General features: G+C 43.8%; 1 long non-coding RNA gene across 1 annotated transcript in view; it reads left to right on the top strand.

The window, feature by feature from the left end:
* Positions 1-6,995, top strand: part of LOC147668247 (uncharacterized) — a 320,115-nt gene extending 313,120 nt beyond the window's left edge. The window contains exon 3 of the long non-coding RNA XR_015304142.1: positions 6,909-6,995. This is a non-coding gene — a long non-coding RNA (uncharacterized LOC147668247). The remainder of the gene's footprint in view (positions 1-6,908) is intronic.
* The last annotated feature ends 1,882 nt before the right edge of the window (positions 6,996-8,877 follow it).

The raw sequence follows: 8,877 nt of genomic DNA on the forward strand, positions 1-8,877 counted from the left end.
CCCGAAATTTGATTGTGGTGGTTCTGTTTTGGCCTAGTCTGTAGTGGTTCCCCTCTCTGCAGCTGTTGGCTTTGCAGGGTCCCTGGTTTCTCCATTGTCATCAGTCTTCCTTACGGTCTGCTCCCATGTTGTCTCTCCGTTGGCTACAGCTGCTGGTATGGAAGTTGAGAGGCAAGGGTGGGGACGTCGGGGTTTCTGGAGCATTTAGCAGTGGCTCTTCAGCAGTCTCGTAAGCTTTCTACCCTGAAATCCTATGGATATCATTGGGATAATTTTCAGCACTGGTGTCTGGCTCGGGGGTCTGTCCCATTTTGCTTGCTCTTTGCAGGAGGTACTGCAGTTCCTATTGGAGGGCTTTGAGAAAGGATTAGCACTTTACACTTTGAGGGCTCAGTGGGCCGCTACATGGGCCTTCTGTTCTCCATGGGGTAATTTTTCGGATGTGGAAGATTTAGTGTCTCATCTTTTGCGGAGTTTTTCATTATCTTGTCCATTATCTTCCTTTCTGTTGTGGGATTTGCCTTTGGTTCCGATAGCTTTGGTGGCTCCTCCTTTTGAGCCTTTGTCTGAGGTGGACATCTAGTTTGTTACTTTTTAGGTTGTCTTTCTTGTGGCCATTACCTCGGCTCATCGGCTGGGGGAGTTGGGAGCTCTGACGGCTCGGTAACCATTTTTGTCCTTTTCGTAGGATGGGTCTGTCCTAAGGCTGGATTTTCCTTTTGTTCCCAAAGTGCCTTCTCAGTTCCACCGCTCCCAGGAGTTGGTGTTGCCTGCTTTTAGTGCTGATCTAGACTCTCCCGATGACCTTCCTTGGTCTCTGTTGGATGTGTGTAGGGCTTTGCGTGTCTATCTGGATCGCACAAGTTCCTTTCGGAAGTCTGGCTCCCTTTTTGTTTTTTTTTTAGTTTCTACTTGTGGTGATGAGCCTTTTTCGGCTTCCATTGGTCATTGGTTTAAACAGGTCTTTGGGTTGGCTTACTCTCTTTCTGGGTCACCTGCTCTGGCTGGGGTGCAGTGGCAGTCTACTCAGGGGGTGGCAGTTTCCTGCGCTGAGATTCAGGGAGTTTCCCTGTCCGAGATCTGTAGGGCAGCCACTTGGGCGTCCTCTAATACCTTTCCAAGGCATTATGGGCTCTAGAATTTGCTGGGGGATGATGCTTATTTTGGTTTGGGGGTTCTACATGCTGTGTGGTGTGCACCTGTATTTCTTGTTCTGCTGTTCAATAAATCACTGTGTATGCTGTATTTTGTGTCCTAGTGGTTTATTTTGGATTAATGCCGGTTGTTGTTTTGGTATTTTCACTTTGTAAATGAAGGGGACGAGGACGGGAGGGATCTGGTGGTAATGCCCTATTCCTTACTGGTAATCTTCATCACTCCTGGTCCTGTTGTCCTTGTCCCCTTCATTACTTCCCTTCCTCCCTCACTCCCTGCCTTTCCGGCCTTCATCTGGACTTGGTATTTTCAGGTGGAATGCTGGGATAGGTATGCTTATGTACTCTGAGGGAGGTAGTGGGGTAGGGCCAGCATTCCTTCGTTCATTTTTTCTGTTGGTAAAATAGGTTATCTCTCTTTGTAAATGAAGGGGATGAGGACAACAGGACCAAGAGTAATGAAGATTACTGGTAAGTAATAGGGCATTTACTGGGTAACACTGCCTTTCCAGCTTTTATGGCTCACGTCATCCTTTGGTGTGATGTCGTGGAATATCAGTGGCCTCAATGATATCAAGAGGAGTGCGGTGCTCTGAATTTGCCAAGCGCCATTCCCCGCTGTGCTGTTTCTTCAGAAAACTCACCTTCGTGGTTCGCACTGTCCCTTCTTGGGTTTATTTGGGTCAGACAAAGATTTCCATTCTGGCCACACTGGAGGATCTAGGGACACCTCCACTTTACTGCACAAAACCTTTCCCCTGTTAGTTTCTCAGGTCCCCACTGATGTCTATGGGAGGTTTCTGGTATGGGAGGTTGGCTGGAAGAGAAGCAATATAACTTTAACAGCACATACATTCCAGTGTACCTTTTGAAGACTACCCATGTCGACAGTAGTACTGGGACTACCACAAGGCTTAACCTTTAAAGGAGGGGGCATTTAGTGGTATTGGATCCAGTACTAGACTCAACTGGTGCAAGAGCCTTAAGCCCACATGGGTCTTTTGTGTTGGCAGATTGGACATCCTCCTTAGGATTGTGTGGTGAGTATGGTACCCCTGGGCCAATAAATATACCCCAATCTCCAATGCATACAAAACCGTGTCCAGAATAGATTTCCTCATTCTCCTAGCTGCTGAGATGCTGTGCATAGTGGCTGATCATCCTACCCCAAGTAATCTCTTACCACTTTCCAGTTACAATTACAATTGCTGCCCACAGGCTGACTGAGGGACTGCTCAATGTGGCTTCTGAATGCTTGGTTGCCATGGTGTGCTCGCTGTTGCTACAACAAGAACTCAAAGCTTACTATGAGTTTAACACCAGTTTGATAGAATCTCCAGGAATGCGTCATGACCAATGCATTTTTAAGAAACAAAGGAACGGAGAGAAAACAGGACGCAAATTTAGAGACAAATTCTCACGCTTGAACATTTATTACATGATGAAGCCTGGAAAGGGGTTCTAGCACCAACTAGTGACAGTTAGGGCCTCCCAGCAAAAGTTCTGCCCAGAGGAAGCTCATCAGTGTTGTATTGCCTCAAATAGGTGGCTCTATGGGTGGGGGAAGAAATCCAGAAAACTGCTATATTGCCTGGCAACCAGAGGTGTCGCCTCCAGGGAGATCTTAAACCGAGTGAACCCAACTGAGCCTGAGAAAGCAGTCATCACAGAGGTTGAGATCGCCTCCGCCTCCGAAAACGATATGCACTGCAGGAATGACCCAGGCTGAACGTCCTGCCCCCCTTATTGATTACTTCCCTCCCCCCAGAGACGCTGAGCACGCTAAATAGCGATGATTTTGAGTATTCTTTTATAGTAGAAGAGATAGAAATGCAAAAAACACAGTTGATGGACAGAATGCAGAACAATGTCTTACATTCACCCCAGTACAAAGATCTGGGCCTAAATCCATCGTTTGTTTGCACTCCACACCACCCTAGGTCAGACACTGGCTATATGCAAATCAGCCTTGACCCTGTGCCTAATGGGAACAGTCCAGCCCGAATTACCAAGCCATGTCTTTCCTAGACCGGAATCAAGCATCCAAGGACATGTTTCTGGCTATCAGCCTTCTTCAGCCTGGATAGCTTGACTCCAGTGATGTGGAGAGCCTGGAACTCATGTCTGAGCATACCCAGCCCACTTGGGGTAAAAATTGCAAAAAACACAGTTGATGGACAGAATGCAGAACAATGTCTTACATTGTCCCCAGTACAACGATCTGGGCCTAAATCCATTGACTCCAGTGATGTGGAGAGCCTGGGACTCACGTCTGAGCATACCCAGCCCACTGGAGTCAAGCTATCCAGGCTGAAGAAGGCTGATAGCCAGAAACCGGTCCTTGGATGCTTGATAGTAAACTTAAGTTGTTCCTCTCTCCTCAGCTGCTACATATGTACCAAGAGGTCAAAGAGAAAGGGAGGTTTCCACTAGAACTTAATCTGGCTACAATTGTGGTTATTCATAAACCTGGTCATCCTCCAGAAGACGCCCCTAATACTTTCAGATCTCCCTCATAAATGTGGAGATGAAAATGTACGCTATGATCCTGTCTAATTGGCTCTGCAGGTTATTACATCACTTGCTCACTTGTCCACCCAAACCAATGTGGCTTTATCCTGCACTCAATACCTGACACTGCATCCCCAAAGTTCATGTCATTCTAGCATAAGTCCATGTAATCACACAATCAAGTGCCCTCATGCTTAGAGGCTATGATAAAGCATTTGACTCCCTTAACTGGTCTTTCCAGTTCACAGTACTGTGGGATTTGGGCCTCGTTTTCTATCCTCTAACCCAAGCAAAAATAAATGGCACTTTATCACCCCTGTCCCCTTCTTCAGTAATCAACCATACAGGCATGTACCTTATTGCCCCTTCTTTTTGCTCTGGCGATCGAGCCCTGGCGGTGTGCATTAGATGTGATGCCTAGGTGTTGTGGTTTCATTGGAAAGGAAATCTGAAAAACCGTATTGTGCTTCATGTGGATGATGTGGTCCGGTTTATGAGCCACCCTCAAGATAGAGGTCCTAGACTGCTCAACATGTTAGAGACTTATGGTATGGTGAAGCCATAGGCCTAAAGGTTGTCTGATCAAAGACCCTGCTTGGCCCATTCAAATGAGGTAGGAAGACAGAGTTCAATCCCGTCTTTCCATCTCAATCTTAGTTTTCAGTACTTTGGCATAAGCCTGAAAGAGAAGGTGTGTTTTTGTTTTTAATATAGGCATACCAGAGCCTGCATAGTGCACTCAGTAAATACATTCAATCCACCCATAACGGTGTTTGGGTATGGCTGACCTCCATTTTAAATTACAAATCTAGTTTCTGAATGATTGGCTGTATGGGAGACAATAGGGCCCAGCATTTCATATTGAAAGCCTTAATTTGGTAAATAAAACATTTTGGGCTTACTGTTTGGGGAAAATATCACACTCACTCATAGAAGTAACCAGGGTGGCTCTTCTAAATTGGAGTTTTATACTGTGCTGAATTGGTGGGACAGAAAACGCATGATTGAGACCTCTTTGGAGAGGCAATGTCTTCTTCATAGCACCCATTTCAGAGGGGCAATGACCGCTTCTAACACCGTTTAGAATGGTTTGAGCGGTGTGTCCTATTTGGGATTTCAAAGCTGCTCAATGTCTGACATAGCAAACAAATGAATATGTTCCAGATCTTTCATAATGAATTGATTCTTCAGAGAACCCTGTTCTGCAAATACTTGCAGCTGCAGCATGCACTGGACTACCACCAAATCTCCTTGAATGATCACTCTGAATATACCCCGCTAGAGGCCAAAGTTACCTTCGCTCCACTGGGGAAAGGATTACGTACATACAAACCTTTTAACTAAAAGTGTGTCTGCCCAGTTTGGCACTTAAGGTGACGTGGAGAAGTGTGGCTCACTGGTTAGAGCAGGCAGACCCTGAAGCAGAGGTCAGACCCGGTACCAGGGTTCAATTCCCGACGCGGCAGGGTCTTGAGCTCAAATGTCCACGGACTCGATAATTCTCGCTTCGGTGCCTGACCTAATCATGGGTTCACACTCTGCAACTCTGGGCATTAAGCTTGCTTAATCTCCACAACGGCCCCCCGCGGCGGGATGCCTGGCTTTAACCTTGGGGATGCCCTGTAGGGGCTATCTCACAGGGAAAAGCCAGGACGGGTTCCCAAGGCAAGCGCTTAGAGACCCCTGGGTGATAAGCGCTATATAAATCCAATATACAATACAATACAATACAATACGCGTTTACATGGGGTGGGCCCCATGATTGAGAGCGATGGGAGGGATGCCAAAATAGCTCCACGCAATCTTGCTATAGCCTTGTGTGCCCCTTAGATAGTTACATTATTTTCTTGGCACTTACCATAACATTTCTTGGGGTGAAGTGAGCGGGTAAGATCCCCTCGTCTTCATGCTTCAAATGTAATGCTACAGACTGCAATTTTTTCCATAAGGTTTGGATCTGCCCTGTCATGGGAAAATGCTGATGCCAACTAATTACCAATCTCTCTAGAATAACAGAAGGACCTGTGAACCTACCTCGCAATATTGCCCTGCTTAGTATCCTGGAGGATATTGCGGGGTTGTGGAGGAGAGCGCACTATGGTATGTACTTTGACAATGATTGCCAAAAGGGGCATCGCCCGACAATGGACATCTCCAGGCCCCCCTCCTTCTGTCGAATGGTGGCAAGCAAGTGATTGGTGCCCTAAAACGGAGGAGCCCATCTACAAGGCTAGAGCACGACTACATGAATGAGGAAGATCTGGGAGAGATGGTGGGACTATCCTAATCAAATGGATGGACAATATGAGTACTGCTATTTTTGGATTAATTTAGACTGCACTTTTTTTTATTTAAAAATAAATAACATTTAGTTTATAAAAACTGTGATTTATAATGTGATTGTGCCAGGCAGAACTACAAAAAATAAAAATAGAGTGGGATGAATGCAACTGTTTGAAACCTCATAAAGGACCTTTGCACAAAGCCTATCGCCCGATAATGAAACATGAACCTCTTGAGCCATTTGTAGCAATTGAAGTTATTTAAACTCTGACCCTTTTCGCCATATGACACATATTGTGAGGGAGTGTCGATTTTTGTGGGGATTTATTACAGATATACGTCTTATTTAATGCAATTAAGGGGGCGTCACTGTAACCTTATCGCAGAGGGGAGGCTGCTCCAGATCTCCACTCTCTCATGAATGTGCATTAACGTTTTACACGTCGGAAAAACTATGTTAAGGCCGAAGATGGAAACTTGGTTTAATAACCTATCAATAGCTGTTCTGCAAAAATCTTTCCATAGACTTAAGGGTGCATGTTAGAGTGTGTAAACGTAAAGTTATAATATTTTCTTCCTCATCGTTTGCAACATGTCATGTTTCATTTTAAATAAATTACAAGATCAAAATGAACTGAACTTGTTAATGGCTACACTTTCACCTTTTAATAATGGAGCATTTAAAATACTAATGTTTCAGTCATTCGAGTTAAAATATCCATTGTTTTTGAAGTCCTTCTTTTCCATATAATTGGGCTCGTTGTGGCTAGGCGTGGGTTGGTGACGGTGGGACTGCTGATTAGATCCCTTGTGCAGGCAGGCATGCAAAGAAGGCATTAGTCAGAGGGATCATCACCTCGAACTGTGCTCGTGTTATTGCTTTTCATACTTACGAATGCTCTGTGTAACCCTGTGAATGAACAGCTCAGTCCTTGCTATTGTTTCCTCCTCTCTCCACAGGGCAGAGCCTGGATCCGAGTGGCATTAATGGAAAAAAGGTTGTCCGAGTACGTGTCTACCGCGCTGAGAGACTTCAAAACAACCAGGTACTCATTGTCTTTTTAATCCTGCATTTGTAACCGGAAGTTGGATTCATCCTCTCATAAGTTCTTCAATGTACTATATGATTAATTAGTCTTTATTTTTTGGGCTCAGTGACTCTGTCGTTCATTTATATAGCACATCTGTGTCAGAGATAAAGAACTTAAAAAAAACTTTTACTAAGCATCGACAATGACAAAGCAAACAGGCTTACTATATGTTCAAAATAGGCAAATCTCCAGACGTTTCTCCTTGGTGACCATATATTAAAGTCCCTTTTGGAAGGGTCGTTGGTTTAGGATTGTGGCCTGCTACTCACTGTGAGCATAATCTAGAGTTTCTTATCCAAGGTTCCTGACATTTATTTCCTTTGTCTTCATTATTGACCTTGGTCCATGAATCCATGAGGTTGTCACGTTAAAGAAATGATACTTTTAAGCTCCTAATTTCTCAGCAAAATAGTTTATTAAATTCCACGTCCCCGCCCAGCACTCTGAATGAAGATTCATTCTTCTTGCACTCAGCTGTGTGTACCACAGGACTGACTGCTGCTTAGGGCAGTGGTTCAGCAATATCACAATAAATAGATCTTCTGGTGTGTTTAGCTTGACTTATTCCTCAAACTATGCTACATGGTTTTGTAATTTTTCTTGTGGTAGCTGAGTGTGTTCAATGAAGTCATGTCTTGTGGACTCTCAGAAAGGAGGAAGATAACTACCTATGCCCTTGTCTTGTTTGTGCTTCACTACAGCGTCCTCTGTGTCTTCTACATGTACCGTGGTTAGTTGTGAGTCCCAGACTGTAATCTGCTGCAGCATCCTTTATGACAAAGACCAGTGAGGATGAACCTCGGGCAATGTATAAATGTCCACCTTTCTTGCCAGCATTGTTCATCCCTAGAGTTGTCTGTCTCCTTCTACCTCCTCCGTGTTGTGGGTCAAAGTGACCTGGGCCTGCTAGTGTTGTCACTGCCTGCTATAGAAATCTAACGCAGTCAAATTCTGCACCATCCTATCATTTCCTTTTTCAGTTTTATTGAGTACAATCCTGTGATCTCACCCATTGCTATAATTCTAAGTATAGTTTTCCACATGAACAATTAACATCCATTGCATTTAGTTTGGCATACTACAGACTCATTTTTGTAGGTCTGACCTAGAGGAAGTTTTAACTGTTTGTTGGCCTCGTGTTTTCAGGAAAATGAATACAATATAATATATATACGTACATGTAGAAATGTTTACACATGTAGGAAAGTGTACTGGGATACTGAACTGATAATAGAACTTGGGTGCTGTTTTTGTTAGTGCAGGTAAGCTTTACATCGTTTTTGTTAACCCTATATTTGTGTGCTGTACTGATGTCTACAACTCCCAACTGTTGATCTTCACTTTTTTTTATTGTTTGAAGACTTTTCTTGTGCCTAATTTAACGGGGTGGTTTTATGATATTGCGCTCATTTTTTTAAGTTTTTGTTTTTTTGCTGCACTTATGCTTCAATATGCCTTTAAAGTCACACATTGCTAGTCTTTGGGCGGCTTTCTTCCTTTATTGACTATTTTGAGAACTGGACATACATGTAATGTAAGGGTTTGGCCAAGCGGAATGCATGGTCTTATATCTTGCATTATGTTGTGCTGTGAAAAATAATGGAAGGTGGTCATTACTTGCTTATTCAATATGCTATTAGTTTAGTAAAATGCAGCTAAATTACTGGAATATTATTCTGTTATGCATCCGTTTCACCAATTGTTATCTACATTATTATTTCCAGAGTTCGGGTTCCATATGGTCTTAGAATGTTTACATTTGTTTTCATTGGGAAATGTTTACACAATGCCTGGCCAGCAGGAATGTCTTTTAATTGACAGGAATTATTAGATATAAC

Source organism: Lissotriton vulgaris, unplaced genomic scaffold, assembly GCF_964263255.1.
Source record: "Lissotriton vulgaris unplaced genomic scaffold, aLisVul1.2 SCAFFOLD_2034, whole genome shotgun sequence".
Classification (NCBI taxonomy): Eukaryota; Metazoa; Chordata; class Amphibia; order Caudata; family Salamandridae; genus Lissotriton; species Lissotriton vulgaris.